This window comes from Megascapheus bottae, chromosome 3, assembly GCF_031878675.1.
Source record: "Megascapheus bottae isolate mThoBot1 chromosome 3, mThoBot2.hap1, whole genome shotgun sequence".
Classification (NCBI taxonomy): Eukaryota; Metazoa; Chordata; class Mammalia; order Rodentia; family Geomyidae; genus Megascapheus; species Megascapheus bottae.
Genome location: NC_143511.1, coordinates 12,754,930 through 12,772,171, shown reverse-complemented (window position 1 = coordinate 12,772,171; position 17,242 = coordinate 12,754,930). Strand labels below are relative to the sequence as shown.

The window sequence follows — 17,242 nt, the reverse complement described above, 5'->3', positions numbered from 1 at the left end:
AATGTTGATCCACTTAAAGTAAGCAGATTTTATAAATATGAGCATATTTAATTACTTAACAGCAAAGCAAAACTCAAAAAAAATAACAACTATCACACACATATGTCCAGAGTATTTCTCTCATCAAAACAATATCCATATGTAAAAGCTATTAAGGTCTTGTAAGGAATCCAAAATATTAATTTATCCCTGGAAAACCTGAATGTTATTATTGGCTTCATTCTGGTTGCTTTACTTGAACTGACAGTCTCACCAAATCTATTTTCAGGAAAATGTATCAGCTGGGTCCTGATGGCTAATGCCTGTAATCTTAACCACTCAGGAGGTTGAGATTTGAGGATCATGGTTCAAAGCCAGCCCAGTCTGGATAGTCTGTGAGACTCTACCTCCAGTTAACCGCTAGAAAACCGGAAGTGGCACTGCAGCTCAAAAGTGGTAGAATGCTAGCCTTGAGCAAAAAAAAGCTTAGGGACAGCACCCAGGCCCAGAGTTCAAGTCCCACAATAGAAAAGAAAGAAAAGAAAAGAAAAAAGTTAGTGAGACCCCCATCTTGACCAGTAAGCCAAGATATAAAGGGCAGGATAGCAGCTTCACTGCTGGATCTTGGGCCTGACTCTAGACCTGGAGCTCTGGGAGCAGCTGCTCAAAGCAGTGTCTTATGCCCACCATACACGAGCCTGTCCTTCACAAGTCCAGGTAAGTCCCAGGCAAAAATGCATAAGATTCTGCCTGAAAGATAACCAAAGCAAAAAAGGACTAGAGGTGTGATTCAAGTGGTAAAATGAAATCCCACAGTCTTCAGCAGAGGGCTGAGGTACAGTTTCCAGAGAGGTAATGCCCTTGCTTTCCTGTAACAAGCATGAAAGGAAGAAGGGAAGCAGGGAGCTGTCAGGGAAATTCAAAGAGCTTCAACCAAACCAGAATTTTAAATTGCCTGGGCAATTACTATAAATTTCAAGAGGGCAGTGTGTAACCCAGTCAGGATACTCAGCAGAATCCTTGGAGATAGGTAATTGTACAGGAGGAGGTTTATTATTGTAGAAATTGACTTCCAAGATTACTGAGGCCAAAGTCCCAAGAACCAAGAGTCTGCAAGCTGAAGAACCAGGCAAAGCAAGTGGTGTGATTCAGTTCAAGCTCAAAGGCCTGAGAGCCAGGGGAGCTGCTGCCGAAGTACAGAAAAAGAACGATGTCCAGTGTGTTATTCTATTGATGTCCTCAATAGATTGGGTCATGCTCATTCACATTCATGAGGATGGATTTTCATCCAATCTATTGATTCGAATATCAACTCACTTCCAGAAAATCCTCCAACTCACACCCAAGACAGAGAGAGGTCTGTCTCATCAGCTATGTGGGAAATCCCTTAGCCCCGTCAAGCTGACAGAGCTAAACCACCTCTCAGGCTGATGCCACACTGTCACGAATTGCTTTTATTAAGCACCCACCACTCTATTTAAAAGAGAAAGTGTGTTCAACATAGTTTATCAGCATTGGCTCAGATCTGAGCCACCGTGCCCCGCAAGAGACAACTTTTGTGAAACCCACTGAATGTGTAAGCACACTGAGACAGCCAAGGCAAGAAACTCAAACCAAGAGCAAGATTTAACACAATCTGTCCCTCTAGAGACTTGCAAGGCATTGAATTCACATTAGATAAATGGTAGAATGTCTACTTTCATTCCTATCATGCTTTCACGTGGGCTAGTTCACCACGCATAAAAATAATTGTCTTCCTACCACATTTACCCATCCATCTCCAACTTGTCCCTTTTGGAGGTGAATGATCAATGGCAGCAAGGTTTCTTTTATTCCTCAGGGCCACATGGTGTCTCCATTTATAATGGCTGTCCTTCCAGCTGGAAGCCACCACAGATCCTCTTGGCTCTCAGGGACCTTTGTGAGGTGGCCTTTGATGTGTTTCTTCTCATTTGTTTGGCGACCATCACCACCAGATTCCTGCAGTCTGCATTGTAGGGACCAGCTGGGTGGCCTTGCTCTTTTATGCAAAAGTGTTGAGAAAGACCTGTCAGACCCTAGGGATAATTAGCCTTGATTGCTTCTCATTAAGAGAGATTGTCACTCAGCACAGATGTGCCCCCAGGACATGGGGTAACTGCTTCTCCAGCCTCCTGAATTCCTGGTACCTGGGGGGGGGGGGATGAGGAGAGAGGGTCAGAATCTAATTTCTATCTTCACATTCCTCAGGTGAAATGGGAGCCTTGTGGCCAGATCAGATGAATTTGTGTATTTTCATCAAGGAACAAAGCCAGAATGCAAATGTCTAATTCTGTGGTTTGGCAGTTGGAAGATAAGCAAATAATCAATTAGAGGTGAAGTGTGTGTGTGGGGGATAACAATGATGGATTTATGATGGTCCCTGATCAGCCTGACTAACTGGTACCAAGGTTTGCTCTGTTTTCTTGGACTTTTGCAGCTTTTTATTTGGTGATAATTACAGATCCACAGGAATTTGCAAAGACAATAGGCATCTCAATAAAGTATCAGCCAGCTCCCTCCCACCCACAGGTCTCCCCTAACACCAACTAACTACAAGGCATGTGTAGGTGTCATTCTAACACACTGCAAGATTTGTGGCCACTGTAATCCAGATAGGAGTCAGATTTGCATCACAAGCCCTTCCCTCCTGCCATCTCCCTAGAGGAAGAGCCTTCACCTCCCACAGCGCTAACCTCTGGCAACCAGTAGTTTGCCTCCAAAATACCAAATGCCCTGGGCAACCCAAGATTTCCTCTCTGGGAAGGAAAGTGGCACCTCTGACCAAAGGGATATACTAGGTGAGCTGTTTTGAGATATTTTGAGATGAATGGCAAAAGGGAAACTGAGATGACACTAAGTGCATGTCTATGATGAAAGACAAAACTAGACAAGACAAGCCAGGCACAGGGGCTCACATCTGTAATCTTAGTTACTCAAGAGACAGAGATCTGAGGATCACGGTTCAAAGCAGCGTGGGCAGTAAAGTGCCGTAGACCCTCCGCCCCTCTCTCTCTCTTTCTATGAGAGAAAGATGTATATTTATAATTAGCCAATTGGATGCAGTTTAGATGATTCCCATTTTGTTGGCAACATCTAAAGCATCATAGGAGCCAATCAAACAAAATGCCTTCTTCTCCCTATCAGGTCCTATCAGGGTATTGACCTTAGCCACATCAATGTCATAGAGCTTCTTCCCAGCCTGTTTGATTTGATGCTTGTTGGCTTTGACTTCCACAATGAACACAAGTGTGTTGTTGTCTTCTGTCTTCTTCATGGCTGACTCAGCGGTCAGGGGAACTTAACAATTGCATAGTGGTCAAGCTTGTTTCTCCTCACAGCACTCTTCCGAGGACATTTGGGCTGTCTCCAGAGCTGCAGCTTCTTGGGCCGCGAGAAAGTGGGTGAAGCGCGTATCTTCTTTTTGTGGCTGTGGACGCCTTTCAGCACTGACTTCTTGGCCTTCAAAGCCTTTTCCTTGGCTTCAGATTTAGGAGGAGCAGGAGCTCCCTTCTTCACTTTCGACACCATCTTGGTGAAAAAGCCGAAGACTCTTATCTCCAATTTACCACAAGAAAACTGGAAAGTGGTGCTATGGCTCAGTGGTAGAACACTACCCTTGAGCTGAAGAGCTCAAGGACAGTGCTCAGGCCTAGATTTCAAGCCCTGTGACTGACAAAAAACAAATATCAAATGAAAAACTATACGGGACAGTATTAAAATGAAACCCATAGCTGGGCTCGGTGGCTCCTGCCTATAATCCTAGATACTCAGGAGGCTGAGATCTGAGGATCATAGTTCAAAGCCAGCCCAGGCACTAAGGAATGTGAGACTCCTATCTCCAATGAACCACTAGAAAACAGGAAGTGGGGCTGTGATCCGAGGGGTAGGGCGGTAGGCTTGAGCTCTAGAGCTCAGGGACAGCCCCCAGACCCAGTAGCCTTGAGCTAAAGAGCTCAAGGACAGTGCCCAGGCACATGATCCACAAAAAAAAAGAAGAAGAAAGAAAAAATTAAACACATGCAGCTGGGTGCTGGTGGTTCATTTTTGCTCTTGCTACACAAGAAGTGAAGATCTATAGACTGTGGTTCCAAGATAGCTGGGGTGCACAAATCAGAGAGCCTCCTCTCTCCCATTAACCAGTTAAAAAGTTAGAAGAAGACAAATGGCTCAAGTGAGACTGCTTTAAATGTGCATGCTGCTAGGACAAACATAGTCTAAGGATAGAATGAACATGGAAAGCAAATACTGAGAGTTTAGGCCAGAGCCTAATTGCTGGCTGGTGCCTATAATCAATTCCTACCTTGGAAGCTGAGAATAGGAAAATCAAGGTTCAAGGCTGATGGAGGCAAAAAAGCCCATAAGACTTGCTCTTTATCAAGAGGAGGAGGCAGTGGCCCACATGTGACATCCCAGCCAGGATGATGGGAAACGGATGGTAGCCCAATCACCACCTTAGACAGGAAAACACCAGCAAAAAATCAGGTTGGAGGCATAGCTCAGCAGCATCACCACAACCTAGCAAACTTAATGCTCTGAGTTCAAACCCTATCAGCAAAAAAGAAAGGATGGAAATCTGAAGTTTGAGGTCAGCACTGGAAGTAGATATCCAATGAGGATAAAGATGAGGGGAGGGAAAAAGGTGTACCTGTGAAACCTCGTCAGGCACCCTCTGGGCTGCACCTGGGTTAAACTAGCCACCTTGCTAGTGGTTGCTCACCTCTAAGACCCTTCTTGTTTTTATGTATTAAAATTAAAAAAGTAGCCAGGCACAGTGGCTCACGCCTGTAATCCTAGCTACTCAGGAAGCAGAGATCTGAGGATCAAGGTTCAAAGCCAGCCCAGGCACCAAACGACCTGAGACTCTTATCTCCAATTAACCTCTAGAAAACAGAAAGTGGGGTTTGGCTCAAGGGTAGGGTGGTAGCCTGGAGCTAAAGAGCTCAGAGACAATGCCCAGGCCTAAGGGTAGGGTGGTAGCCTTGAGCTGAAGAGCTCAGGGATAATACCCAGGCCGAGCATGCAGTCCTGAGTTCAATTCCTTGGTACAATTTACACTGAAAAAGCTGGAACTGGTGCTGTGGCTCAAGTGGTAGAGTGCTAGCTTTGGGAAAACCCAAGGACAGTGCTCAGGCCCTGAGTTCAAACCCCAGGACTAGCAAAAAGGGAAGGAAGTAGGAACACCAGTATTAAGGTTTGAACCTTTTCTAGGAAGGCCAAATAGGACTATTTCAGACTCTATGAACCAGTCCCTATTGAAAATATGAACTCATCCAATGGAAGGAAAAGCTGCCCAAAAGAATATGCAAATGAGTGAACTAGGCTTTCATCCAATAAGGTTCCATCCTACCATTAACTTCGAAGCAGAGCTAAGAGGTGTTAAAGAGTTCAAGTAAGAGCCTGGTACCCACAGCTCCTGCTGAAATCCTAGTTACTGAGAAGTCTGAAATCTGAGAATCACAGATTGAAACCAGTTTAGATCTCCAATTAAGCCCCAAAAGTCTGGAAGTGAAGGTGTGGCTCAAGTAATCAATGTTAACTTGAGTTAATTTTGTGACCTCCCTTCTCCATCCCTTTTGGGCTCATCGTGGAAGGACTGGACTCATCAGAAGAAGACAGTCTTGTGCACACAATGGCATCAGCCACCAACTCCCTCGTGGCCTGGCAGCGTGAACTGGGAGACCCAGGGGCAGCAGGCATCTCCGGGAAACCAGAGGAAGCCTAAGATCCACAAGGATCCACTTTTCAAGTCAGTGTGCCCCAGGTGGTGGCAAAGCCATCTCTTTCCCCTAGAGGAAGCCCAGTTCAGTTTCTTTCTTTCTTCTGAACAAATCTTACACAGCACTGAGCCTGCCTTCTTCTAGATTGCTGGAAACTTCAGACTTGCAGTTCTGGGTTCCTTCCTCCACCTCCTCCTGCCTCTGAGCTTTTCCTAAGGTCATGCCTTGATGATTACACACAAACACCAAATGTCACAAAAGTCATAAATTATCCTGCAGTGAGCACCCGTGTGTCTCCTCGGATTCAGAAGGAGAACCAGCAGTTATGTCAGTCTCTCCTACAGCTACCCCCAATCTACATCTGCATTCAAGCAGCTGATCCTTCCTGAGCCCCCTCCCACTGTCATGGCCACTACATCCTCCTCCCCACCCACCCTGCTGCCCCAGGCCAGCAGGAGCTGCCTTCTAGATGTGACTCAGTGGTTCTCACCATATCCCTGTGCCTAGAAAAACATCCTACCCACCCAGAAATGGATAGGGAGATGAGTCTAGCCATCCACACATGTGAGCTCCTGTGAAGACTGGGGACACACATAACTTGTTCCCTCTGGGTCCTTTGAATGTGCTCCCTGGGGAAAATAGCCCTATGGCAGACTGTGGTGGGGACTGATTCTGCAGTGAGTGTGGGAGCCTGGGAGGTCTCAGACTCAAACACACCCTGAGGCCAGGGCTACATTCCTGTGGGGAGTTAGTAGTCCTGAAATTGCACACAAATCCTGTAATTTTCAGCACTCTGTGTCTATTTCGGGATATAGACATTTTTGCTCAGAATGTCCATTTAAATGCAAGTGCTGTTTTGCAGAACTGCCAGTTAGTCTTGAACACTAGGGACCACTAGGCCCTGGCCTGCTCTTAAATGGGACAATGGCACATTGTGAAGTTATTTCTCATTTCTAGTCATTTATTTTTACAGTGTAAAGGTGGAACCCTGAGTCTGTCACATTCAAGGCAAGAGTTCTACCACAACCAATGGACAACAATCAAATATTGGGGGTTTATTTGATTATCTTTTAAAAACATTTTATTATTATAAAGCTTGATTTACAGAGATGTTACAGTCATGTGAGATAGGTAAAGAGTACTTTTTTTTTTTGTCAATGTCACTCCTTCCCATACTTTCTCCTAGTTTTTCCCTGCCTCCCTATTTTTGTTTTGTTTTGTTTTGTTTTTTTTGCCAGTCTTGGGGATTGAACTCAGGGCCTGACCACTGTCCTTGGGCTTTCCTCAAGGCAAGCGCTCTACCACTTCAGCCACAGCACCACTTCCAGCTCTCCTATGTATGCGGTACCCAGGAATTGACTTCATGCATGTAAGGCAAGCACTCTACCACTAGGCCAAACCCCTGGTCCCAGGGATGTTTTTTTTTTGTTGTTGTTGTTGTTGTTTTGTTTTGTTTTTTAATGCCAGTCCTGGGGCTTGAACTCAGGACCTGGGCACTGTCCTTGGGCTTTCTCAGGGCTAGCATTCTACCACTTGAGTCATAGTACCACTTCTGGCTCTGTGTGTGTGTGTGTGTGTGTGTGTGTGTGTGTGTGTGTGTGTGTGTGTGTGTGTGTATGCTCCCTGGCTGGCTTAGCACCAAGATCCTGGAATCTTGGACTTCTGAGTAGCTAGGATCATAGGTCTGAGCCCTCTGTAATGGTGTGCTTTTCTTTCTTTTGAGTTATTGAGAATCTGGGAGTAGTACTGGGTCTATCTGATGTGCCCAGTATGACCTGAAATATTTTGCTATTTTATTTATTTATTTATTTATTTATTTATTTATTTTGCCAGTCCCAGGTCTTGAATTCGGGGCTTGGGCACTGTCCCTGAGCTTCTTTGCTCAAGGCTAGCACTTTACCACTTGACCCACAGCACCACTTCTGTGTGTGTGGTACTAAGGAATAGAACCCAGGACTTCATGCATAGTCACATTCCCAGCCCATGGGATGAAATATTTGAGATGACTTGCAGTCTGTTTTCCAACATTCCTGTGAACTGAACATTGAAGCCAGAATATATTTTGAGGTTTTGTGTTCACAGGACTGTGTAATCACTGGGGTTTTCCTGAGAACCTTGCACACACTTGGACATGACATCCTGCAGTGAGCTGTCTTTAGGGATTTTGAAGGGAGCCCCATAACAGGGGTCATCTTGAGGTCCTGGGTCCCCTCAAGTCCCCAGCCTGTGGTGAAATCGGGGACCTGGTGGATGGCTTTCATGATGCTTGTGCGCAGTTCCTGTCTCATCTCGTCCAGTGCCCTGGCCTCCTGGCTGAATGAGGTGGAAGAAACTTCGGGAGCTTTGAGATCTGAGAGGACCTCAAGGCACAAAGGTTTGCCTATGGACTCAGTTCCAGTGTGTCCAGCACATGTGGTAATGACTGTGAATCAAAACCCAAGTAGTTGGAAATTTAAAATAGTTGGATGGTGGATGGCTCACGCCCGTAATCCTAGTTGCTCAGAAGTCTGCATTCTGAGGATCATAGCTTGAAGCCAACAAGAGAACACAGACCTGAAAATCTCCCATCTCCACTTAACCAGACAAAAACTATCTGGAAATGGTTTACACATGACATAAGCACATAGCAGCCTCCATTCCCAGACACTAACTCAGAAAGCCCAGAATAAAGGTAGAGAATCTGTACTTTGCAGCGACAGATTTCTCACAAATTGAGATGTCAGCCGAAGCAGGAACCCTTCAGAACAATCATGGTCTGTTGGCGTGGGTGCAGGATGAATAGAATTCCTGCGAACATGTCAGAGGCTCAGAACCCCTAAGAAACCAACTATGGTGACTGTCTTTCACATTTCATACTGGGCCCTGAGTCAGCTTTTTTTTTGTTTTTTGTTTTTTGTTTTTGTCAGTCCTGGGCTTGAACTCAGGGCCTGAGCACTGTCCTTGGACTTTCTCAAGGCTAGTGCTCTACCACTTGAGCTTCAGCACCACTTCCAGCATTTTTTTCTATGTTATATGGTACTGAGGAATTGAACCCAGGTCTTTGTGCATGTTAGGCAAGCACTCTACCACTAAGCCAAACTCCCAGCCCCCCTGAGTCACCGTTTTAACAGTTCTCTCTGTCTTCAGAAAATAATGTGCTATTTCTATTTTTGTAGAATGGTAAAGAAAGATGAATACTTAACCTTTTTTTCCATATCCAATTTTCTGCCATCTCAAACTTTGTAAATGTATTTCTGAATTAATTTACATACATGCAGACACATTTTTTTTTGTTTTTGTGCTGGTCCTGGGACTTGGCCACAGGGACTGAGCTCTAAGCTTTATTTGTTCTGTGAATTATTCTTTATTTTTTTCAGTATTTTATTGTTATTATAAAGGTCATATACAGAGGAGTTACAGTTCTAAGCTTTTCCTGTGCTCAAACATGGAACTTTATCATTTGAGACACAGCTCCACTTCTGGTTTTTGTGATGCTTAATTGGAGCTAAGAGTCACACAGACTTTTCCTGCCCAGGCTGGCAGGATCCTCAGATCTCAGCCTTTAGGGAAGCTAGGATTGTAGGCATAAGCCACCAGTACTCAGCTCGCATGTAGTTTTGTTTTGTTTTTCCAGTCCTGAACTCAGAGCCTAAGCACTGTTCTTGGGCTTTCTCAAGGCTAGAGCTCTACCACTTGAGTCACAGCACAACTTCTGGCTTTTTCTATGTACATGGTACCAAGGAATCAAACCCGGGTCTTTGTGTATGCTAGACAAGCATTCTGCCACTAGGCCACATTCCTGGCCCCTCACATGTAGTTTTTAAGCCTCTATAAAAGCTAAAGAAGGGGCCGGGAGTGTGGCCTAGTGGTAGAGTGCCTGCCTAGCATGCACGAAGACCCAGGTTCGATTCCTCAGTACCACATACATAGAAAAAGCCAGAAGTGGTATGGTGGTTCAGGGTAGAACACCAGCCTTGAGGAAAGCCCAAGGACAGTACCCATGCCCTGAGCTTAAGCCCAGGACTGGCAAAAAAAAAAAAGCTAAAGAAGCAATGTTGGCATGAGAACTTACATGTCTTTGTGTGTTTGTTTGATAAAGCCATGTATGGGTCTGATAAAGCCACCTATTGGTCTGGGTTTAATACAGAACTGAGTCTCTTTGGGCGTGTCCAAGACTTTCCCATAGCTTGGGTCTCTATGATATGGCTGGGAAAGCAGGATTTGGGCTCATTTCCGTTGCCAGTGGTTTTTGGTTTTGTTTTGGACTGGGTTGGGTTGTTTTGGTCCATGCTGTTTCATAACCTAGAAGCACACCAACTTCTCCTCTTTACTGTGGTTTGTCTAGAGGATGTCTAAAGAGCCAAGTGTGACCCCCTAATTATGAAATGCCCATGGGAATGAGGTTTTAGAAGCTAAAACAGTCAAGCCAATGGAAGACCATGGCACAAAAATTTCCCTCACCTCCAATTCTCCTACCCCTAAAAACATGTGCATTTCATGGGAAAGGACAATGCTGTGTGGCCTCATCTACAACAGCTTCTGTTTCTCACTGAATTTTGGTTTGGAGGGTTTATTTTGGTGCCAGGCAAGGGGCTTAAATTCAGGTTCTGGGCATTGTTTCTGAGTTTTTGTACTCAAGGCTAGCAACTCTACCACTTGAGCCACAGCTCCAGTTCCAACTTTTTTTTTTCTTGGTGCTAAATTCGAGATGAAAGTTTCCTGCCTGGGCTAGATTTGAACCATGATCCTCAGATCTCAACATCCTCAGAAGCTAGGATTATAGGTATGAGCCACCACCAGCACCTGGCTTTTCTTTTTGTGTGCTGTTACTTAAGGACTGGACTTTTGTGCCTGAACTCAAGGACTCAAGCCCTTGCATAGTTTGGGCTTTTTGTTTTGTTTTGTTTTGTTTGCTCAAGTCTAGAGTTCTACCACTCAAGTCACAGTTCCACGTCTGGCTTTCTGGTATTTAATTGGAAATAGTCTCACAAAATTTCCTACCTGCAAGTTTAAACTCAGAGCCAAATCACTGATAAAAAACAAACCAATAGGGGCCGGGAGTTTGGCCTACTGGTTAAAGTGCTTGCTTAGCATGCACAAAGGCCCGGGTTCGATTCCTTGGTACCACATACATAGAAAATAAGCCAGAAGTGGTGCTGAGGCTCAAGTGGTAGAGCTCTAACCTTAAGAAAATCCAAGGACAATGCTCAGGCCCTGAGCTCAAGCCCAGGACTGGCAAAAAAAAAAAATCAATAAGCCAGGCACAGTGGCTCATGCCTGTAATCCTAGCGACTCAGGAGGCTGAGTTCTGACGATCAAGGTTCAAAGCCAGCCCAGGCACTAAAGGACCTGAGACTCTTATCTCCAAGTAACCTCTAAAAAATGGAAATGGGGCTTGGCTCAAGGGTAGGGTGGTAGCCTTGAGCTGAAGTGCTCAGGGACAATGCCCAGGTAGAGTTCAAGCCCCATGATCCACCCAAAAAAAAATCAATAAAATAGTAAACCAGTCTAGCCTTGAGAAAGGACAGTGCTCAGGCCCTGAGTTCAAGCCCCAGAACTGGCAAAAAAAAATCATTTCCACTACCGACCAATAAATAAATAAATAATAAGCCAGGAGCTGGTGGCTCACACTTGTAATCCTAGCTACAGGAGGCTGAGATCTGAGAATCATGGTCAAAGCCAGCTTGGGCAGGAAAATCTGTGAGACACTTAACTCCAATTAACCACCAGAAAACCAAAAGTGGTACTGTGGCTCAAAGTGGTAGAGCACTAGCCTTGAGCAAAGAACTCAGGGACAGTGCCCAGGCCTGGAGTTTAAACCCCAGGACTGGAAAAAATTTTTAAAAATTAAAAATAAACAGAAGGGGCCAGGAGTTAGGCCTAGTGGTAGAGTGCTTGCCTAGCATCCAGGAAGACCGGGGTTCGATTCTTCGATACCAAATTCATAGGGAAAAAAAGGCTCAAGTGGCAGAGCTCTAGCCTCGAGAAAGTCCAAGGACAGTGCTCAGGCCCTGAGTTCAAGCCTAGGACTGGCAAAAAAAATAATTAAATAAATAAATAGAAGAACAATAGGAAAAGAGGTAGTTCTTTAAAAGATCAACAAAAATAGCAAACCTATCTCAGATAAAATAGAAAAAAGTGAGCCACTAATGGCTCATGCCTATAATCCTAGCTACTCAAGAGGCTGAGATCTGAGGATCATGGTTCAAAGGCAGTCCAGGAAGGAAAGTACATGAGATTTTTAACTCCAGCTAAGCTCCAAAAAGCCAGAAGTAGAGCTGTGACTCGAATGTTAGAGTACTAACCTTAAGAGAAAAAAAATCAGCAATCGTGCCCAGGCCATGGGTGCAAGTCCCAAGACTAGCATGTATATACTTTTGCTAGGCCCTGTGAATTAACTAAAAATTTGTGTCTGTGTCCTTGGATTTGAGCTATTCTCTGCTGCTGCTGTCACTTTGCAATCACCTTGGGACCCTGGGAAGAGAAAGTTCACTGATATACATCTTGTGTGGGAGGCATACTACCTCCAGTGGGCATTGCCTTATTATCTTAAAGAAATCAGCCCAAAATACAGGTGATCTCTCTCCCTAGTGGGGAAACTTGTTTTGGTCTTCATTCCAATGGTCAATTGACCACAGTTTAACCAGACAGCTCCAAGGACAAAGATCAAGATAACGGGCAATCACGTCCTATCTGTAATTTGGGGCAATTTTACCTCTGCATACCTTTTGTGTCCCCTGCCCTTAATTCTGCCTATTTAACCTGAAGCTACCCAGGTGTTCATCTATGGATGGATGGACAAAGTGGAGCATATATGTGAAATGGAATATTACCCAGTCTTTAAAAGGAAGGAAATTTGAACTCAGGTTACAACATGAATGAGACTTAATAAGTGAAACAAGCCATATACAAAAGGATAACTGCTTAAGATTTATACTTTATGGGACTGGGAGTTTGGCCTACTGGTAGAGTGCTTGCCTAGAATGTACGACACTCTGGGTTCGATTCCTCAGTACCGCATACATGGAAAAAAAAAAGTCTCATTTTGCTCAAGGCTAGCTAGCACTCTACCACTTGAGCCATAGCAGCAGTTCTGGTTTTTGAGTGGTTCTCTGGAGATAAGTCTCATGGGACTTTTCTGCCTAGGCTGGACTTGAACCGTGAACCTTAGATTTCAGCCTCCTGAGTATCTAGGATTATAGGCCTGAGCCACCAGTGCGCAGTTTCTATGAAATGCTTATCTCCAATTACCAGAACAAGAAGTATGGCTCAAATGGTAGAACACTAGCTGTGAGAACATTTGTGAAAAAGACAACATTGGCTTCAAATCCTGAAAAGGTAGAGGGAGAAATCTAAAAGGATCTGGATCTAATGAATTCCCAACATTGAGACAAGTCAATATAATGTGCCTTAATATAACAGAGCAACTTGTACTATATATGGATGAAAATATAAAGTTGTGTGTGTGTAGGGCGGTTAGGTAGCTTAGGAGTTAGGAGTAGAGTGCTTGCCTAGCATGCACGAAGACCTGGGTGTGATTTCTCAGCACATCAACAGAAAAAAACAGAAGTGGTGCTATGGCTCAAGTGTAAAGTGCTAGCCTTGAGCAAAAGAAGCTCAGAGACAGTGCCTAGGCCCTGAGTTCAAGCCCCAGGATTGGCAAAAATAAAAAAAAAATCATTCAATCATTCATGCTTTGTTTTGAAAAGACAAAAGAAGTGAGGCATGGTAGATAGTGGTCTACACCTCCAATCCCAGCACTCTGAAACCACAGGAAAGATGGTTGTGAGTTCAAGGCCAGTTGGGCTATATACCAAGATTTTGTCCCCACCTCTTAAAAAAGTAAATTAAAGTAAGTGTACATTTTTTTTTAAAAAATTGAGGATATAAGTATTCAAGATACTGAGATCTAAAGGTTGAGATTCAGAGCCAGCCCAGGCAGATAAATCTGAGACTAATATTGCATTAAGCCGCAAAAAGCCAGAAGTGGAGGCTTGATTCAAATGGAAATGCACCATCCATGAATTTAAAAAGCTAAGCATTTATACTTCTTTCAAAAATCGTCTGGAAGTGGGCATAGTAGCTCACACCCGTAATCCTAGTTATTCAGGAGACTGAGACCTAAGGATCAAGGTTCAAAGCCAGCTCCAGTACTAAAAGGACCTGAAACTCTTTCCTCCAGTTAACCCCTAGAAAATGGGAAATGGGGTTTAGCTCAAAGGTAGCCTTGAGATGAAGAGCTCAGAGACAATGCCCAGGCTCAAGGGTAGGGTGGTAGCCTTGAGCTGAAGAGCTCAGGGACAGTGCCCAGGCAGAATTCAAGCCCCATGACCCCCCACCCCCCCACACAAAATTGTCTGGAGAAGCTGGGGCGGTGGCTCGTGCCTATAATCCTAGCTACTCAGGAGGCTGAGATCTGAGAATCATGGTTCAAAGCCAGTGCAGATACTAAAGTCCATGAAAATCTTATTTCCAATTAACCACTAGAAAACTAGAAGTAGTGCTGTGGCTCTAGGGGTAGGGCAGTAGCCTTGAGCTGAAGAGCTCAGGGATGGCATCCAGGCCCAGAGTTCAAGAAAGAATGAACGAGAGAAAGAAAGAGAGGAAGAAAGAAAGAAAGAAAGAAAGAAAGAAAGAAAGAAAGAAAGAAAGAAAGAAAGGAAGAAAGAAAGAAAAGCAAGCAAGAAAGCAAGCAAGATAAGCTAGAAGACAAGGCCCTGAAATTCAAGCCCTAGGACTGGCACAAAAACAAAAACTAAACTAAACTAGAGCTAAAATGTCAAAGGCCCATTTACTTTCCTGCTCTGGGCACAGGTCTCTGAAACGTATTTGTCATTATTTTCCTTCATGAGACATTTCAAATGTTCTTTGGCATTGGGTTGAGAAAGGAAGGAAAAAGCACAGCTGAGACAAGAAAAAGGCAGCAAAGCCTGGCAGCCACCGCATGGAGAAGTCATAACCATTGGCGTTTAATGGCATCCCCATCTCGAAACTTGGCTCTTTCTATATATAAAACTTTTAAACATAAAGGAGTTCATTTTTAGAAGGGCTTTTCCAAGTTGGCTGAGTCCTCCAGACCCCAGATCCAGCACACACAGTCAGTGCCTGGAGGCCATTAGACATCACACGGTGTGGCTCATTTTCTTCTAAGTGACAGGCATAGCTAATGCCAAGGCGGGGAGGGGGTGGTGGTGCATTCCATGCCACTGGCTGCCAGTGACTTGGAAAAGTGTTTCTGCTTAACATCATATTTGAAAAGAAGAAGAAGAAGAAGAAGAAGGGGGGGATAGAAACATCTTGGCCTGTGCAGAAGCTGCCGGGTGGAGCACAGCCTTGTGCGTGGCTTCTTTTGGATAACTGCCTTTGTTCAAAGCCCTGTCTCTCCCCCCTCCTCCACCCCCAGACACAGCCCCTTGGTGACACTGCACAAGGAGTCCATTCGTTGAAATTGCTCCTGATCCCCAGCCCTGGATGGAGGTGTACAGGCTGGCCGAGAAGTGGGGCTGGGCTCCCGGCTGGAAGGTGTTTAGGGAGGATGGTTGTGCAGCCCTGAAGAAGGTCCCTGTGTAACATCAACCTGTGGTCTAACCTGGGCTCCCCTTGCCTGCACTGGACATGCAATATCCTCTGGAAAGTCAGGACGCTGTCACCTTCTGGGCACATGTTGAAAAGGAAACAATACTCTTGACACAATGGCTCACGTCTGTAATCCCTGCAACTTGGAAGGCTGAGATCTGAAGATCAATGTTCAAAGCCAGTCCAGACAGAAAAGTCAGAGACCCTTAGCTAGGTGCAGTGGTTCACACCTATATATAATCCTAGCTACTTTGGAGGCTGAGATCTGAGAATTGTGGTTTGAAGCCAGCCTGGGCAGGAAAGTCCTGAAACACTTATCTCAATTAATCACCAGAAAACCAGAAGCAGAGCTATGGCAGAAAGTGACAGAGCACTAGCCTTGAGTGAAAAAGCTCAGGGATGGGCTGGGAATGTGGCTTAGTGGTAGAGTGCTTGCCTAGCTTGTATGAAGCCCTGGGTTCGATCCCTTGGTACCACATACACAGAAAAAGTCAGAAGTAGCACTATGACTCAAGTGATAGAGTGCTAGCCTTGAGCAAAGAAGCTCAGAGACAGTGCCCAGGCCCTGAGTCACATGGATGAAACAATTGTCACCCAGCTGTTCCTCTTCTACTGCTGCCACCAGGTTCAGTCCCTTTCCACTCTTTCCAGTTCCTTCCTTCTCCTTTTGGAGGGTCCCTGACCCACATCTGCATGCCCACCTCCCTCCTGAACACACCCTGTCTTCCTTCTCTCCTTCCCAGTCTTGGCCCTGGGCCCTTTCCTGGGCTCTCACACTCTTTCCAATCTCAGCTCCCATCCTTGAGCCTCACCTAACACAACACAAGCCCACAAAACCACCTGCAGCAGAGGCAGCAAGCAACCCAGACCCCTTGACCTTCCTGATCGGCCCACAGACCTTCCCAGTTTCACCCAGGAAAGGCCTACACCTCAGCTCCTCTGTGTCAGAAACAGACTCCCCACGTCCAGCATTGCTCCTGCCACTCACCCACTCCTGATCCCCTTTCTCAGAGGACAAACATGATGATGAGCCCATTGTCCAGGGCCTCTTTTGGTGCAGTACATCATAAGGACTGCAGGCAGGTTGAGGGGTCCAGGCTGAGGGAACCAGTGGAGGGGCCAGGATACAGAGGTGCTTGAACAACACCTTCTATTTCTTTCTCAAGGTCCGTGAGCTATGAGGTTTCTTTTTTTCTTTTTCTTTTTGCCAGTCGTGGGCTTCAGCTCAGGGCCTGACTTTCTCAAGGTTAGAATAGAACTCTACCACTTGAGTCTCAGCACCATTTCTGGCTTTTTTCTATGTATATGGTACTGAGGAATCAAACCCGGGTCCTCGTGCATGCTAGGCAAGCACTCTACCACTAGGCCACACTCCCAGGCAACGTTTGCATTTTTAATAGAGAACTTGGACATAGACTTTCTATGTGAGCTCAAAGCAGAGGAGCTCGTCCATTTCACTGTCTCTTTCCACAGCACAGAGTGTGGTTTCTGTTCCCTCCTTCATCTGGCCTTCTTTAGAAATCCTCTCACCCTGGCTCTAACCCCACTCTGTTCACGTCCCGACACATGGAGCTGGCTGGTTATAGCCCCATCACTCCCTCAAATCCCTTCTTAGGCTCCCCATTGCCAAGTACATGAAGTTCAGAGTCTCCAACCCAGCTCTCCATCCCCAGTACACCTGGATGGTCCCCTCCTCCAGGAAGGCCTCCCCACCTCTTTCTCTTCCTGACCCAAGAAGACAGAAGACACAGCACTGGAGAATTCCCGTTTCTTCCTTCTTAGGCTCCCATCCTATGCTGTACACTCATGATCAGGGTATTTCTTGATCTGGACTATTTGTGAGCTTGACCTTCCCTGAAGGTCAGTGGTTGTACCAAGTCTTCTGACACTTACAGGTGTTCAACAATGTATGCAGAAAGACCAACTAAGAAAAGTTTGCTCAGTACCCCCACACCTGTGCCTGGTGGCTT

General features: G+C 45.4%; 1 pseudogene; it reads right to left on the bottom strand.

Moving 5' to 3' along the window:
- Window positions 1–3,064: 3,064 nt before the first annotated feature.
- LOC150064951 (large ribosomal subunit protein uL23 pseudogene) lies at window positions 3,065–3,528 on the bottom strand (annotated as a pseudogene).
- Between the last annotated feature and the right edge of the window lie 13,714 nt (window positions 3,529–17,242).